The sequence below is a fragment of the Hibiscus syriacus genome, unplaced genomic scaffold (assembly GCF_006381635.1).
Source record: "Hibiscus syriacus cultivar Baekdansim isolate YM2019G1 unplaced genomic scaffold, ASM638163v2 tig00003398_pilon, whole genome shotgun sequence".
Lineage (NCBI taxonomy): Eukaryota > Viridiplantae > Streptophyta > Magnoliopsida > Malvales > Malvaceae > Hibiscus > Hibiscus syriacus.
In genome coordinates this window covers 1153613-1165016 of record NW_024061969.1, presented here as the reverse complement: position 1 = coordinate 1165016, position 11404 = coordinate 1153613, and the positions used below count along the sequence as shown (strand labels likewise).

General features: G+C 33.7%; 1 pseudogene; it reads right to left on the bottom strand.

Annotated features, from left to right (window-relative positions):
- Positions 1-319: 319 nt before the first annotated feature.
- On the bottom strand, positions 320-8759 carry LOC120176610 (annotated as a pseudogene).
- Between the last annotated feature and the right edge of the window lie 2645 nt (positions 8760-11404).

Here is an 11404-nt window from a genome sequence, read left to right as displayed (position 1 = left end):
TTCTTTCTTTCTTTCTTCATAAGCAATTTCTACAGTGTCTAAGGCTCCCAATAGAACAGCTCCATGTCAATTAAACAAGGCAATTTCAAGTTTAAAACTCAAGTCTCAGCAGCTGCACTCCTCTCTTATCACGAACTGTGACCTCTATACCAAATGAAATCTGCCCGAATATCGCAACTTCGGTTTTACGATAAACTTGGGAATTCATCCAGGTATAACAACGATCCTTTGCCGTTCGTAATAGGCGGCAACTATCGGTTAGATACTCGAAAGGTGTGGAACATATTAAAAAAGGTCTAAGTTGACAGACTATTTTGTACATTAGCAAGCTATTTGAATACATGGTCCAAAAACATGGGACATTGCCGCTGGTGCCCATTAGGATAAGTGCAACATGACAATGATCATTTAATGTGAACACATAAAAGTATGTACATAAGCAACCAAATTTTGCTATAGTTGGTTGAGTTTGGACTGGACTGCAGATAGAGATAGCATCTATTCGGAATCTAGCTCGATACAGTAAATTGTTGGAAGAAAGTTTGTTAATCAAATAAAAATAGTCATTTTGGCATCCGCATCAGGAACTTTAAAAGTCCTTTGCCTTTTTCCTCAGTTCATTAAGCTCCATCTCAATCTCAGCGTCTTGATACGGAAATGCCTTGTTTGTGCTACCAGAACCAGTTCTTCCAGGTGGAAGCTCTCCTTTCTGTTGGTCAAAAGAAGAGGCAAAAAGAAAAAGAAAAACTTTGAGGTTCAATTTTGACCGTGGGGAATTTCTTTTCCTTCTCAAACCACTAAGACTCCGTAGTTTCCGAAACATACCAGGGAAAGTAAAAACGATATGCAAAAGATTCTGAATGTTCAGTCAATTCCGAATTTATTTATAATTGATCAGTCAGTTTTGAATTCAGTTCTTCACCCAATATCCAGTAATTTAATTTTAAAATATGCAGGGGAAGTTATGTATACGAGAGGCTAATACAATCATACAGAATCCCGTTTTTCGTAAAACAAGTATGAGAAGTACCTGTGAGCTACCAGAGTTCCCCTTTCATTTTTGTTAGATCATCATCAACCGATGTGCTCTCAAGTAATGCAAACTGCAAATTTAAGAAATGGAATCGAAAAATACATCATATTATCATATTGAAAGGCTCCTACATATGTGCAGCAGTACATTGCATTCTCATTACAAATTTTCAGGTTGCAGACAATCCAGAATATGAAACCCAAAATTTCTGACTAATAAAATACCAAAATACTAATGATTTATCTGCAAATTACAATAATAATATTACTTATCCCGATTAATATGACCTGTTTCATACCACAACCACAAAAAAAAATGGCTACCATATCAAATTGGCTGTCCATCTATTTTCAGTTCAGGGACCTTACCGGGAAACCCTTCCAATCCTAGGAGAAACTCAACAGAAACATATAAATCTTATGTCCCAATTTCAAAAAGATTCAAGCATATAACAACAGCTAAATTGACATTTCCTATTTACACTGTCAACAAGCCATTATGTCGTTATCGGGCATATGATGCCCACCACCATCAATCACGAATATTATTGCATACCAACAAGAGAAATTTGGCCAAGAAAGTTTAAGTGAGATTTAAAGAATGCAAATAAAGATAGAGCAGTCACTACCTTTCCTTCAAGATCATCGGTGGTTAACTGCCCAAGAGCTTCTGCTTCAGACTCCATAGCCATAACTGTCCCAAGAAAAAGAAAAGAAGATATGGTCAGTATGTAGTGATCAAGAACTGCATTTGGCAAGGAGGGATTTCAAATCATCAGGTGCGTGATAAGGATGATATCTAACAATGTATTTTGAATCTTCAGTTCTTTTTTAATCACCTATGATTCATGAATATCCAAACATGAAAATGGGAATATCATCCTCCAAAGGCTTTCTATATACATGGAAATAATTAAGAAAAAAAAAAAAGATACCCATGTCCACTACACACCCAATTCCAAGTGACAGAGATTGCAGTTCTAAATAATATATGATTACTAATAGCATGACTTTTACGCAAAGGATTATTAATAAATGATATCCTTTATATTTCTCTGAGCAATAGGCAATTTTGAGATATTAATAAATGATATAAAACACCCTTCCACACTCGACACCAATCACGAACTTCATGTCTAGTAACCTACTGAAAATATAAAGGATATCACACAAGTCAGAAATTGTCAAGAACCTGAACTGGAATCTCCTGCCTCAGAAATTAACACAGGTATGGAATCTTCTTCTAGTGGATAATTTGTTCCATTTATTGTAATTGCGAGGCTGATAAGCTAGCAAAGGAGGGGATTGGGTGATGATAATTGCTGTTTCAGCGAGTTGGGGCGTTCAGCAGTTAGGATTTTTAGCAGTGTGTTTAAGTTTTATGTATCTCGCAGGACTGTTTTTAAGTCTTATGTAATTCATTTGCAATCAATAAAGTCTGGCACTCTTTTCCTCCTTCCGCTAGTTGGTTCTTACCCTACGGTTAAGGACCTCTAAGAGGGCGGTTTTTAATGAGGCCATCTATTCCTATCAAAAACAATAATTTGTTCCATTTGTTAATAACTCAAAACCGCCTATTGCTCAGAGAAAAGGAGTTCGGATATGCACTAATCATCCTTTTGAGAGATATGTAGCCTATGGAAAATTGATATCATCATTCAGAACATTCACCACATCACTTGATAGCATATGGATTCAAAAATCAGTTTTCAAAACACTGAAGATTCCAACAGGAAAGAATGTTGAAGAAATTAAGGCCTTAGAAAATAATAGCATGTGGATTCTCACAAAACTACAACAAAGGAAGAAAACAATAGGTTGTAAGTGGATATTCAGTCAAATACAAGGAAAACAGAAGTGTTGAAATATTCAAAGCTAGTGGTGGCAAAAGGGTTCATTCAATCATACGGGATTGATTACCATAAGGCATTTTCTCCTGTTGCCAAACTAAACACAGTTCAAGTACTGCTGTCATTGGCATTAAATGAAGAGTGGCTTTTATATCAACTAGACATCAAAAATACATTTTTATATCAAGTAGACATCAAAAATAAATTTTTATATCACCTAGACATCAATAATACATTTTTAAACGAGAACCTTGAAAAAATTTACATGAACATACCTCCAGGCTTAGAAAGTCATGCTACTAGCTACAAAGTAAGCAAATTGAAGAAATCACTATATGGTTTAAAACAGTCTCCTCGTGCTTGGTTTGATAGGTTTACCAAAGCTGGTGGTGGCAAAAGGGTTCATTCAATCATACGGGATTGATTACCATAAGGCATTTTCTCCTGTTGCCAAACTAAACACAGTTCAAGTACTGCTGTCATTGGCATTATATGAAGAGTGGCTTTTATATCAACTAGACATCAAAAATACATTTTTATATCAACTAGACATCAATAATACAATTTTATACGAGGACCTTGAAAAACTTTACATGAACATACCTCCAGGATTAGAAAGTAATGCTACTAGCTACAAAGTATGCAAATTGAAGAAATCACTATATGGTTTAAAACAGTCTCCTCGTGCACGGTTTGATAGGTTTACCAAAGCAGTGGTCACTTATGGATACAATCAGTGTCAAGCAGATCACAACTTGTTAGTGAAAACTTCGTCAAAAGGTAAGAAGATCATTTTTGTTGTTTATGTTGATGATATTATCATATGAAGAGATGCCACAAGAAATCATCGAGATACAAGGTCGACTTGCAACTGACTTTGAAATCAAAGACCTTGGTTCTCTTAAATATTTCCTAAGGATGGGGTTTGCTCAATCTGAAGCGGAAATTGTGATCTTTTAAAGAAAGTATATTCTGGACTTGTTAACCAAGACTAGAATTCTTGGGTGCAAACCAGTAGAAACTCTCATGGATCCTAATCTAAAATTAAGAATAACGGAGTGCCAATTTACAAATAGCAATGCCAAAGACTAGTAAGCAAGCTAATCTTTCACACAATACCAAACATTGCATTTTCAGTGAGTATTATTAGCCACCATGTGAATGACCACGAGAAGAGCATCTAGAGGCTGTAAACTAAAATCTAAGATACCTAAAGAAAACAGGTCAAGGTTTACTCTTTAAAACGAGTGAACTGTGAGGTAGAAGTATATACTGATGCAAGTTGGGCTGGAGAGTTAATCGTAAGATCTACAAGTGGCTATCACTCCATTGATTGGGGGTAATCTTCTTACATGGAGAAGCAAAAAGCAGTCTGTGGTTTAAAGCAGTGTAGAGGCTGAATTTCAAGCTCTTACCTGATGAATTTGTGAAGGAATATGGATTCAGAGACTATTCAAGGAATTAAGGGTTGATTTTAAGGATTATTTCACGGTAAAAAGTGACGATCAATCATGTTGAGATGGAGACACTTTATTTCAGAGAAAGTCAACAATAGGACTGTTGAATTGAGCTACATTCCAACTCAAATGTAACTTGCGGACATTTTTACAAGCCCTCCAAGAGCTAACTGTGATGGATTCAAGTCCAAGGTGGGTTTATATAACATATACACCTAGTTTGAGGGGAGTTTAGGAAGTCGCCTACAATTAAGAATTTTATTGCACTTGGAAGTTTAATTTATTTAGGAGATAAAGTTTAATTTATATATAATTTATATATATTTTACTATTAGGATTAAATTTTTTATGAGCTAAGATAAGATTTAGGAGATAAAAGTTGGGAAGAAAAGAAACCTCGCAGGACTCTAACTTGTAATCTATAGCCTATAAAAATAGGCTGTGTTTGCAACCTAAGATTAACTCACCTCTCTCTTCCATCTTCTCAAAAGCTGCTAAAGCACTGCCAGTGTTGACATCTCCCACCATCTCCTTGACTTTAGTTGCAGTTCTGAAGCAACATAAAACTGAGCATGACCAGAAAGTTGAATTTAAAAAACACACTGAATCAGGTAGCAATGGGAATATTGGATATCACCTTGCAGACTGAGCACGAGCTTTCAAAGTGTCTTTCTTCGACTTTGCCTCTTGTATCTTGCTCTCCAAAAGCTATACAACATGGAATTCAGGGAATGCAACCACAACAAATCCATCAATGTACAACTAATAACAAGGTAAAAATAATTATATGGAAAATTCTCTTATTATATGTATTATTTCATCAAATTTATTTTCATCAAAATCATGTCATAATTATAAGGAAAAAATGTCTCAGTCTAACAAAGTGACCTACAAAGTATGCTAAAAGGTATGCAAAGAAAGATAGAGAGGATAATTCTCAAGCTAGTTGGCATCCTGCAAGTTCTCAACACATTGCTGAGATGAAGCATCACTGTTAATTCGGCCAATTAAGAAGGCAACTAAAACTGCTCCATTTCTATTCAGAATGATTTAATACCTCTAACTAATGGATCATATATAGCAAGAAGTTCAGTTCCATCTCCTAACCAGGTTCTTATTTAAACAATAATTTAAAACACCAAGATCAACAAAGTGCTAGTACAACATTCTTTCCTCTTCCCTAGCCTCTTTATTCAAAACAAATCTTAACCTTTAGATGCTCGTGTTTCATACATATCCAAAACATAATAATCATATATTTCAATTCATGCAAAACATGAAACAAAGTGAACTAAAACCTAAGGCAATATATGTCATGGTAAAAATCCCAACCAAATTATCTAAGTAGATAATAATTCAATCAAATTAATAATAAAAAAGTTAAAAAAAAAAAGGTTAAACAGAAACCTACTCGTGTGTTAGAGACAAGATTATCAACAACACTTTTCTGTTGATCAAGCTGAGCTTTCAATGAATTAGCATTATCCAGCAACAAAATGGGAAAATGGCAATTTATCAATTATTCAGCCAGAAAGATGCAATTTACTTTTTGAACTACGAATTGTAATAGGTTCTAAAACAAGAGAAGAAATAGGGCACTTTCAATCCATTGAAAATTACATGAATCAGTTACACAGGCTTAGTCTCTTTAGCCAATAAATCAGATCATCATGCCCACTCGTCATTTTGTAAATTTTGTTGCTAAAACAAGCCTAAGTTGGGAAACATGAGGAAATAGATAGGAGACATAGAGGAACCAAATTAAACTCTAAAACCTCAAATCTCAAGCTTAATCCCAATGCAAACCAAACGGAAATAATGTTATTGAAATAACATTAATATTTATATCTACAACTTAGATCTTAAAATTCAAAATACCAATTAGAATCCTAAAATACCTTACAAATTGAAGATTAGAATTTGAACCATAAGATCGCCAAAGTAATTAAAAATGTCCCAAATGCCTTTATTTCTTCAATTAGCCTTTTTTTACACCCATCAACTCGTCTTCTCTTTTCTTTATTCCTTTTCTATCTCCATATAAATTCAGCATCCTTTCGTAGTCTTCCTCTACTTTTCCATGAGCAGAAGTACTAGAACCATAAAAACCCAAGCCCAACAAATCTGATCAGAATTTCTTTGTTGCCAACCCAAACCAAACTTTCTCCTTAAATTGATTATGTAAAATATAAAAATATAGTCACCCCAATCAATGGCTAAACTATGCTAAGTTTGTTAATTTAAATTTCTGGTTTCCTCAATCCTTTAAAAAGCCACAAAATAGTTCAGGTAAAGACTTGAATAGGAAAATTTTATTACTTGCATATCAAATTTTAAGTGTCCTGTCAGCTTATGAAATCAAATATTTGGAAGACAACTTGACTAATGTTCTTTTACAGATTTCGAGGGGTAAGAAATTGTAGATATGGAATGATTTTAGATGAGTGCTCAGAGAAACTGTATTTCAGCATGAAGTCATCTTACAGCAAGAGATTTACACCTCTTGAGGGCTTCACGTGCAAGATCCTCCTCTCCTTTCTGCAGAGCCAACTGTGCTTTGCGGTACCTTTATGAAATCAAAAACTTAACGGGGACATTTAAATAACAGCATATTTCACAGACTAAAGACAAAAAACCCTTGATCAATTACCACTCTTCAGAAGCCTGTTGTGCAGCATTGTACTTGTTTTCCAACCGCTTTTGAGACGCTAATACCTTCAAAAAGAGAGAAGAAAAAAGATCAAATGTATAGTAATGTGGGAAGAAAATTACACTGAAACTGCAGAATAACATATCAAATAGGATTCTAAGAATATATAGGCATGCACAGTTGAGTAAATATGCTATGCAATTATGAATAAAAGTGAATAAAAGAATATAAAAAAACAGTGAAAAGGAAGGTGAGAAAAAGGAAATTATGTCAACAAAAAGAAAGGAACCAAAAGAAAATTTTAAAATGGAACACAAGAAATAAAAAATTACGCGGCTTACTTGTGCAGTGGCCTGTCTCATCTTCACTAAGTCATTATTCATTTTGAGCACAGCTTGATCCAAAATTTTCTCAGGGTCTTCAAAGGAACTTAAGATTGAATTTGCATATGACTGCCGTTATCAGTGAACTAAATCGAGTTATTGATATAACACACCAAAAGTTGGAATTAGAAGCCACGATATCATTACTTGGATTATATATAACAGTTCCTAAACTCTGACCTTAACAACTCTAGCAAATCGATCAAAAAGGTTCATGCGTGTAACAAGAGCGCCTCCACCTTGTCTATGACAATGAGATCATCCTGGAAGGGTCCTTGTGCTTGTAACTTTTAGGGCAGCCACTATTTTACAAAATAAAAAATATATATATTTTAAAGGATAGATTGAACCTATTATAAATGTTTGTATTTAGCCTTTTTTAAGATGATGTTAGATGGTCCTTTGAATTTAGTATTGTAATATACTAGAATGAGAAAATGATGTTTTTCACAGGAGTTCCAATCTTACTTTACACTGCCTATCATCAGCCAGAATGTGAATAAAACAGTCAAATCAATAGAAAAATGGGAGGAAGAAAATAGGCTGAAAAGACGGTGGCTCACATGATTACCAGTTCAAAATTTCATTACCCAAACCAAGCACACTTATTGCAGGAGAACTGATCAGTTCATCAATAGTATTTTATTTTATAGAATTGATTTATCTTTTTTGAGACGTAAATCATTCAACTGCTGTTACTCAGCAAACCCTTTGTGCTTTAATATATTAATGTCTTCAAGAACGCATTTGATTCACCAAATAACTAAGCTTTAGCTTTGCTCACGGAATATATAAATGTGATCATCAATACAACAAGTTCAAATTGAAAAGTAATTTTTTTTGCATTCCATTTGAGTGAAGTCAGCAGGCTAGCCAATATACTTATCAAATACGCATTCATTGGCAACCCTCTTTTCTCTAATCAGGCAAAGACACAATTGCTCTAGATTTACAGTAACAATCGAAGCGTATTTCTTTAGGGGAACAAGCATAAATTCGATATATCCCATCACAATAAGCAAAATTTAGTTCCAAATTCCAATATTAATCTTACTCCAAAGGCGAGTACAAGAGGAAAATAGAAAACACTTCATTAACTATATTAGAAAGAAAAATGAGAAAATACCCATTAAAATTGAAAGAAAGAAAAGGCCAAAGGAAGAGTACCTCCACCATTGAATAAGGAGGAAGTGAGTGGTTTCTTAACTAAAGAGAGGCTGCTACTACTCCCAGAGCTTGAAGAAGAAGCAGTGGGTTTCAAAGGATTGATAAATCCAGTAATTATGCGAGACTTGACAGACATCTTAGGATTAACAGAAAGAAAAATTGAAATCTTTATTGCTGTGAGAAAATAAGAAAAAAAAGAATGTTGTAATTCATAGAAATGGAAGAGATGATGAATGAAATCACTCTCTCGCGAATAGGCGCTTTTATTTTTTTTTTATCTCCTTTTATTTGTGTGAATTGTGTTTGATTTTGATTTGGGTAAAAATTACTTGTAGCCCCTATTTTTTAAGTATATTTTCCTTTTGATCACCAATTTTGAAAAAGTTACATTACAAATCACTTATTGATTTATTGTATTCTGGTCACTGAGTCGTTGACGCATGTTTGTTTGATGATATGATTCGTTAGTTGAAAAGGTTAATTTTGAATTTAGCTCTTAAAATTTAGATAAAATATTAATTTAACTCTTGTTTTTATAATATAAAAATATTTTTCTTTTGTCGATTGTGATAACACTAGTACAACGAGCTGCTCCAAGAATAGTGCTAAGTTCGAGGAGTTCTGTCGGAATACCGAGAAAATATTTAAATAGCGGTTGTTATATAGTGGTAAAGGTGTCATTTGAAACCATTAATGCAATCACGATACTCACAATGACTAACACAACACCTGCTGTTGCCGCAATTGCAATAAATACAATGCAATCGAAAATGTGATCGCAATCGCAACTTAAATCCCTGATACCGAGTGAGATAACCGATAGTGTTGTTATCCGCTGTTGTTGTCCTTGTTCCGTAGCGAATGGACATCGTCGAGCATTATAACAAGTGGGGAGTTCAGGTGGTGATCTCATTTCGTTCACCAACACTTCGACATTGTTTCGATGAACCATACATAACTATCGAGCATTAAAACAAACGGATATCATCGACGGACTGAAACGAGCTTCACCCGACCTGAAGGCCGAAAAAATATTTTATTTAAAGCAACGTACATAACTTGTGACAACCTACGACGACAACAATTGGAACAGCATGCCTTTTGGCAGCAAGGAAACCATGTTCAACCCAACAGGTCCTATGATCCTCACCATTTGCCATCATTGTGAATGTCGCGGAATTGACGATCAAAGCAGTGACGGATCTACAACTGAGCAAATGACGGGTTGTGGTACTATACAAAGCAACTTGAAGGACAATACAGGATAGTAGAAGTAGTTACTTATGATGAATAAGCTCCATTGCTTGTTCTGCAATTTGGTCATCAGAGTTCTTTATTGCATCAGTAAGGTAAGTTCATTAGGGAAAATAAAACGATAAAAGAGGGTTACTGCCCCTCGATCCATCCCTAAAAGTGATATCCTTCCTTATACGTAACCACACTCCTGAACTAAACTTTAATTTTTTTATATCAAAATTATTGTTTTACTAAAATTTTTTAAAAAAATTTATTATAATAACTCATTTTATTGATGATCCAATCACACTTAAAGACAAATAATTTACGATGGTCTTCTTTTTAAAGACATTTTATTTTGTCATACTCTGCGTCTTTGCCATTTTATTCATATCTTATTTATAGTATTTTATATTTTTTCAATTATTTACGTGTCATAATCATATGGTAATTGAAGATGTTAGATAAGATTATATTAATTGAACATCAATACAATAATAGAAAATACTAATAATTATACAACACAAGTTATATTAGTTAGAAATCTAAATTTACTGTGGGGTCATTTAAAATAATTAAAGAATAATTTTAAAATTTTTAGGAATGACCTACTAGTCTCTCGTATGTTTAGTCTCTAATCATTGTTTTTATATTATTTAAATAAAATAAAAAATATATTCAAATTATTTAATTTTTTTCACTCTTTATATATATTCTACCAAGTGATTTATTTAGGCTTAGTATAAATACCATTTTTCCTATTTAAGTATTTTTTTTTGTCAATTTAAAATGTCTAACGTTACAAATTTTATATTTTTAAGTGTTTCGACCATAACAGTCGTTAAAAAAGTTCATTAAATAATGTGTATCATGTTTATATTATTAAAAAAAAGAACATTTTATTGAAAGATAATCTCCTCTTGTACCCTCACTGTAAAAACCCACTCCTCTCATCCTTCGCCGCAGCCGTTGTCGTCGCGACCTTCACTCCTTAAACTCTCTTTCTCATCCCTTGCACTCTCAACTCTCATAGGTAGGAGCGTGTAATTTCGGATATTGGATCCACTATGTAAAAAACTGAATCCTTGTTTTGAGGATAGTATTAATAAGTTCTAAATAACATTAATTCATTCAATTACTTTTCCAACAGTAACTAGATGCAATCTAACCTTCAGCTGACTTATCATTGTATCAAATATTTATAGTATTTGAAAAATAGAAAAGTTCAAGATAAAGTTGAATGGGATTTGCACTTTCTGCAAAAGAAATGCACTTTGTGAGGGAATTATAATAAATCCATCATAAAACTTTTGCACCTCAAATAAGGACAGGTCCCCAAACAACAAGGACTTAGTTAATTGCAGAGGTGGTTTTCCCATAACTAAAGATTCAAATGAAACCCTGATATCAGACTTAGCACAGTGGCAGATACCTTTGAATATCCTGCATCAGGATCAACCCCAAACACAATCCTTGTCATGTTCGATCCACTTAAAGGTTCAAGAAATAAGATATAACCAGTTGATTCAAAAAATTAATCAGTATCTATAAATAGTATGAACTACATATGTTGTAGTAAAGGGTTAAAAGTATATACTTAACTAATGGGAAAGCCTATCTCATCAAAAC